Raw genomic sequence first — 7,537 nt, forward strand, 5'->3', positions numbered from 1 at the left:
GCCACCAAAAACGTCATTGTCCCACCAAAAAAAGACACAAAAACCGATATTGTCCAACCAATCAAAAACGTTATCGTCCCACCAATCAAAAAGCCAAAAAACGTCATTGTCCCACCAAAAAAAGACAAAAAACGATATTGTCCAACCAATCAAAAACGTTATTGTCCCACCAATCAAAAACGTTATTGTCCCACCAATCAAAAAGCCAAAAAACGTCATCGTCCCACCAAAAAAAGACAAAAAACGATATTGTCCAACCAATCAAAAACGTTATCGTCCCACCAATCAAAAAGCCAAAAAACGTCACCATCCAACCAATCAAAAAAGCCACCAAAAACGTCATTGTCCCACCAAAAAAAGACACAAAAACCGATATTGTCCAACCAATCAAAAACGTTATCGTCCCACCAATCAAAAAGCCAAAAAACGTCATTGTCCCACCAAAAAAAGACAAAAAACGATATTGTCCAACCAATCAAAAACGTTATTGTCCCACCAATCAAAAACGTTATTGTCCCACCAATCAAAAAGCCAAAAAACGTCATTGTCCCACCAAAAAAAGACACAAAAAACGATATTGTCCAACCAATCAAAAACGTTATTGTCCCACCAATCAAAAAGCCAAAAAACGTCATTGTCCCACCAAAAAAAGCCACAAAAACGATATTGTCCAACCAATCAAAAACGTTATCGTCCCACCAATCAAAAAGCCAAAAAACGTCATTGTCCCACCAAAAAAAGACAAAAACGATATTGTCCAACCAATCAAAAACGTTATTGTCCCACCAATCAAAAACGTTATTGTCCCACCAATCAAAAAGCCAAAAAACGTCATTGTCCCACCAAAAAAAGACACAAAAAACGATATTGTCCAACCAATCAAAAACGTTATTGTCCCACCAATCAAAAAGCCAAAAAACGTCATTGTCCCACCAAAAAAAGACAAAAAACGATATTGTCCAACCAATCAAAAACGTTATCGTCCCACCAATCAAAAAAGCCAAAAAACGTCATTGTCCAACCAATCAAAAAAGGCACAAAAAACGTCATTGTCCAACCAATCAAAAAAGGCACAAAAAACCTTATCGTCCAACCAATCCAAAATGATATAACGGTACAAAACAAAATCGTAATTCAAGCAAGCATACCATGGACAGATGTATTTCCAGTGGGTTGGGGCTGCTGAAGTAGATTCCTTGGCAAGGAATTACATTGGGTGGTTTGGCAGAGCTTGGATTTTGAATTTGGTTAGGGGGCTGGCTCACCTACTCTAAACCAAGGTGTTCATAATATAAAGCGAAAAAGCAATACGTGATCGAGTTTCTCCTTCCATGACCACTGACTTAGGTCCAGATCCGGAATGTGGCTCCTGCTTATTTCCTTCCAAAACCACCTTCTCGTCATGTGCCAGTGCAAGGAGTAAAATGAGGCATTATACCATAAGCGCACCATCATCGTATTATATAGTCTGCACAATCCAGCTTTGCAATCTACCTGATTTACTGTAATAGGGATGTGCATGATCAGTCAAATATACAGTGCATTCAGAAAGTATTCAGACGCCTTCACCCTTTTTGTCCCCCGTCGCTCAGCGGAGCGAAAGGGGGACTATGGCTTTCCCCTCCGTACGTGTGTCCGTCCGTCCGTGCGTGAGTGCGGGCGGGCGTGCGTGTGTGCGTGCGTAAGTGAAGGACCGCATTCGAATTTGGTGTGTGGGTGCAACCCACGTCAAAATCCAAGATGGCCGCCGCCATGTATGTCTGAACCTTGTAACCTGCATATCTTGAAAAATAAGCGAAGTACCAACTTCTAATTTAGTGTGTGGGTGTATCAAGGCATAAGGAAGAACGCTATTGAAAATTGGGTCGCCACGTCAAAATCCAAGATGGCCGCCGCCATGTATGTCTGAACCTTGTGAGATGAATATCTTGAAAAATACGCGAAGTACCATCTTCTAATTTGGTGTGTGGGTGTATCTCGGCATAAGGACGAACGCTATTGAAAATTGGGTCGCCACGTCAAAATCCAAGATGGCCGCCACCATATATATGTCTGAAACTTGTGAGCGAAATATCTCGAAAAATAAGCGAAGTACCAACTTCTAATCTGGTGTGTGGGTGTATCTAGGCACAAGCAAGAACGCTGTTTAAAATTGGGTCGCCACGTCAAAATCCAAGATGGCCGCCGCCATGTATGTCTGATGCCATGTATGTCTGAACCTTGTAACCTGCATATCTTGAAAAATAAGCGAAGTACCAACTTCTAATCTGGTGTGTGGGTGTATCTAGGCATAAGGAAGAAGGCTATTGAAAATTGGGTCGCCAGGTCAAAATCCAAGATGGCCGCCGCCATGTATGTCTGAACCTTGTGAGATGAATATCTTGAAAAATAAGCAAAGTACCAACTTCTAATTTGGTGTGTGGGTGTATCTCGGCATAAGGAAGAACGCTATTGAAAATTGGGTCGCCACGTCAAAATCCAAGATGGCCGCCACCATATATATGTCTGAACCTTGTGAGCGAAATATCTCGAACAATAAGCGAAGTACCAACGTCTAATCTGGTGTGTGGGTGTATCTATTGGGTCGCCACGTCAAAATCCAAGATGGCCGCCGCCATGTATGTCCGAACCTTGCGAGATGAATATCTTGAAAAATAAGTGAAGTACCAACTTCTAATTTGGTGTGTGGGTGTATCTCGCCATAAGGAAGAACGCTATTGAAAATTGGGTCGCCACGTCAAAATCCAAGATGGCCGCCACCATATATAATATGTCTGAACCTTGTGAGCGAAATATCTTGAAAAATAAGCCAAGTACCAACTTCTAATCTGGTGTGTGGGTGTATCTAGGCATAAGCAAGAACTCTATTGAAAATTGGGTCGCCATGTCAAAATCCAAGATGGCCGCCGCCATGTATGTCCGAACTTTGTGAGATGAATATCTTGAAAAATAAGCGAAGTACCAACTTCTAATTTGGTGTGTGGGTGTATCTCGCCATAAGGAAGAACGCTATTGAAAATTGGGTCGCCACGTCAAAATCAAAGATGGCCGCCACCATATATATGTCTGAACCTTGTGAGCGAAATATCTCGAAAAATAAGTGAAGTACCAACTTCTAATCTGGTGTGTGGGTGTATGTAGGCACACGGAAGAACGCTGTTTAAAATTGGGTCGCCACGTCAAAATCCAAGATAGCCGCCGCCATGTATGTCTGAATCTTGTGAGATGAATATCTTGAAAGATAAGCGAAGTACCAACTTCTAATTTGGTCGGTGGGTGTATCTCGGCATAAGGAAGACCGCTATTGTAAAGTGGGTCACCACGTCAAAATCCAGGACGGCCGCCACCACATATATGTCTGAACCTTGTGAGCGAAATATCTTGAAAAATAAGCGAAGTACTTTCTGGTGTGTGGGTGTATCTCGGCATAAGGAAGAACGCTATTGAAAATTGGGTCGCCACGTCAAAATCCAAGATGGCCGCCTCAATGTATGTCTGACCCTTGTGAGCGAAATATCATATCATAGCATGTTTTCTGCGTGTTCCACTTTGTCAACTCGCATCACTTCCCCGACGGGGGACCTAGGCGTAACGCTTGTCACATTTTGTTATGTTGCAGCCTTATGCTGAAATCGTTTAAATTCATTTTTTCCCTCATCAATCTACACTCAATACCCAATAATGACAAAGAGAAAACAGGATTTTAGAAAGTTTTGCAAATTTATTAAAAAGAAAAAACTGAAATATCACATTTCCACAAGTATTCATACCCTTTGCTGTGACACTTGAAATTTAGCTCAGGTGCCTCCCATTTCTCTTGATAATCTTTGAGATGTTTCTACACCTTGATTGCAGTCCACCTGTGGTAAATTCAATTGATTGGACATGATTTGTAAAGGCACACACCTGTCTATATAAGGTCTCACAGCTGACAATGCATATCGGAGCAAAAACCAAGCCATGAGGTTGAAGGAACTGCCTGCAGAACTCAGAGACAGGATTGTGTCGAGGCACAGATCTGGGGAAGCCTACGAAAAAATTTCTGCTGCATTGAAGGTTCCCAAGAGCACAGTGGCCTTCATAATTCTTAAATGGAAGAAGTTTGGAACAACCAGGACTCTTCCGAGAGCTGGCCGCCCGGCCAAACTGAGCAATCGCTGGAGAAGGTCCTTGGTAATAGAGGTCACCAAGAACCGGATGGTCACTCTGGGTGAGCTCCGGAGATCCTGTGTGGAGATGGGAGAAACTTCCAGAAGGACAACCATCACTGCAACACTCCACCGATCTGGGCTTTATGGCAGAGTGGCCAGACGGAAGCCTCGCCTCAGTGAAAGACACATGAAAGCCAACAGAATCTTGTTTCTCCCCGTCTGAGAGTCCTTTAGGTGCTTTTTTGCCAACGACAAGCGGGCTTTCATGTGTCTTTCACTGAGGAGAGGCTTCCGTCTGGCCACTCTGCCATAAAGCCCAGATCTGTGCCTTGACGCAATCCTGTCTCTGAGCTCTGCAGGCAGTTCATTTGACCTAATGGCTTTGTTTTTGCTCTGATATGCATTGTCAGCTGTGAGACCTTATATAGACAGGTGTGTGCCTTTCCATATCATGTCCAATCAATTGAATTTACCACAGGTGGACTCCAATCAAGGTGTAGAAACATCTCAAAGATGATCAAGAGAAATGGGAGGCACCTGAGCTAAATTTCAAGTGTCACAGCAAAGGGTCTGAATACTTATGTAAATGTGATATTTCAGTTTTTTCTTTTTAATAAATTTGCAAAACTTTCTAAAATCCTGTTTTCTCTTTGTCATTGTGGGGTATTGAGTGTAGATTGATGAGGGGAAAAATGAATTTAAACGATTTCAGCATAAGGCTGCAACATAACAAAATGTGAAAAAAGTGAAGGGGTCTGAATACTTTCTGAATGCACTGTAAATAACTGCACTCGGAGCAAAGAAGTTGGCAAACTTCCACAACCACCCCCTCTGCCACCTATCTAGAATTACAAGCAAACATATACAGCGTGTTCCAAAAAGACCTGGACAACTTTTGCTGTTTATATATTTAGTACCACAAATAACACAATATGATACCCTTTTTTGTATGATGCAGAAACTCAAAGTTTTCCTTATTTTCAGGTATGGTGGTTTAATGTAAAATAAAATGGCGACTCCACAGGAGAAAGCTCAGTGTGTTATCTTGTTCATCGAGAAGAGATCCAACACGCAAGTTCAGCATAATTTCCGTACAACATATGGAAGGGATCCGCCAGCAGACTAGTATCGGAGAGTGGTACAAGGGGTTTAAGGAGACTGGAAGTTGTCAGAAACAGAAAAGTACTGGTCGACTGAGCACAAGTGCAGCAGATGTTGAACGAGTGTGTGAATCATTTCAAAAAAGTACCAGAAAATCAATCCGACGCACATCAAGAGAACTGGGACTACCAACCACCACTGTACAAAGATTTTGCATAAAAGACTGAAGCTTTATGCCTGTAAGGTGCAGATTCTGAACTCAACTAAATGATGGATCCAAACGCAATACGTTTACCTTGGAAATGCTCAGTTGCATAGAGGATGATGAAGATTACCTGAAAAAGGTCATGTTCACAGACAAAGCTTGCTTTCATGTATCGGGGAAGGTCAACCGGCGCAATGTGAGGATCTGGGGATCTGAAACCCCCCACGTGGTTATTGAACCCATACAGCCTTCTCCATGGCTGCTTGATATGTCCGTTTTTCTTTGCAGAGGATACAGTGACCTCAATCATTTACATGAACATGTTGGAAGGATCTGCATTCCCATAGATTGAAGACCTGTATCCCAATATCATTTTTCAACACGACAGCGCTCCCCCTCGTTAGGCCTTATTGTTCGAGCTGTCCTGAATGAAAATTTTCCAGGTCTCTGGATTGGCCAAGTCGTACCAACCGCCTGGCCCCCACCATTACCAGACATACCTCGACCCCCCTTGATATTTTTTCTGTGGGGGTTCATCAAAGATGTTGTCTACAACACCAAGGTGGCAAACCTGCAGGATATTCGTTCTTGGATCACAGCTGCCTGCGCACTGGTGGACGCAAACATGCTGAGCCGAACATGACAAGAACTCGTGAACCGCCTTGATGTCCTGCATGCGACAAACGGAGCTCACATTGAAGTCTATTGATGGCGTGCACAAAACTTGGAGTTTCTGTATCATATAGACCAAAAGGGTATCGTTGTTTCATTTGTGGTTCTCAATGTATTGACAACCAAAAATTGTCTGGGGTTTTTTGGAACACCCTGTATCATGTAATATTTAGAAGCTATCTTTGACATTAGGTTAGGGAAGTTGGGACTAATCATTGAATTTAAAATTCAGCCTCAACTGGTTTCCCTCCCCTCCACCCATCCCCCCAAAAAGCTCAAAATAACATAGTTTGATTTCAGCTAAAGAACGGCACACATACAATGAGTTGATTATAATATTTGTGTTAAAATTTTAAAGAAATAGGAGCAATTTCAAACGAAAATGGAAGAATAGTTCATTGTAATGTGACAACTTTGAGGTGGTCCTGGGTTAGTTCTCCATTGGAGCCATTGAATAAAAACTGCCATCCTTTGGCATTGCTGCCGGCAGAGGGAGAGCCATCATTGGGATGAGGATGCAAAGTCATCTGCCCTTTCTACATTTCGGTTGTGAGCACTAAAGATGCCACAGTATTTATTGTAAGGAGTAGCCCATCATTCGCTGGTACCATGGATGTAATTATTGCCTCAAGATGAAGTGGGATGTTTATTGTCCCCCGTCGCACCGCGGAGCGAAAGAGGGACTTTGGTTTTCCCCTCCGTCTGTGTGTGCGTGCGGACGTGCGTGCGTGCGTGCGTGCGTAAGCGAAGGACCGAATTCTAATTTGGTGTGTGGCTGCAACCCATGTCAAAATCCAAGATGGCCGCGGCCATGTATGTCTGAAACCTGTGAGTTGAATATCTTGAAAAATAAACAAACTACTAAATTCTAATCTGGTGTGTGGGTGTATCTACGCATAAGGAAGAACGCTATTGAAAATTGGGTCGCCACGTCAAAATCCAAGATGGCCGCCGCCATGTATGTCTGAACCTTGTGAGCGGAATATCTTGAAAAATAAGCGAAATACCAACTTCTAATCTGGTGTGTGGGTGTATCTAGGCATAAGGAAGAAGGCTATTGAAAATTGGGTCGCCACGTCAATTTCAAGATGGCCGTCACCATATATATGTCTGAACCTTGTGAGCGAAATATCTTGAAAAATAAGCGAAATACCAACTTCTAATCTGGTGTGTGGGTGTATCTACGCATAAGGAAGAACGCTATTGAAAATTGGGTCGCCACGTCAAAATCCAAGATGGCCGCCTTGCGTCCCTCCACTTTATCAACTCGCATCACTTCACCGACGGGGGACCTAGGCGTAACGCTTGTTTTAACTATCAAGAAAGGTGGATGTTCGTGAAATGAAGTTAATGGTGGGAATGGTGTTAGTACATTCAAGATAAGTCAACTGATACTTGAGGTCAATAG

This window comes from Myxine glutinosa, chromosome 2, assembly GCF_964187855.1.
Source record: "Myxine glutinosa chromosome 2, kmMyxGlut1.1, whole genome shotgun sequence".
Lineage (NCBI taxonomy): Eukaryota > Metazoa > Chordata > Myxini > Myxiniformes > Myxinidae > Myxine > Myxine glutinosa.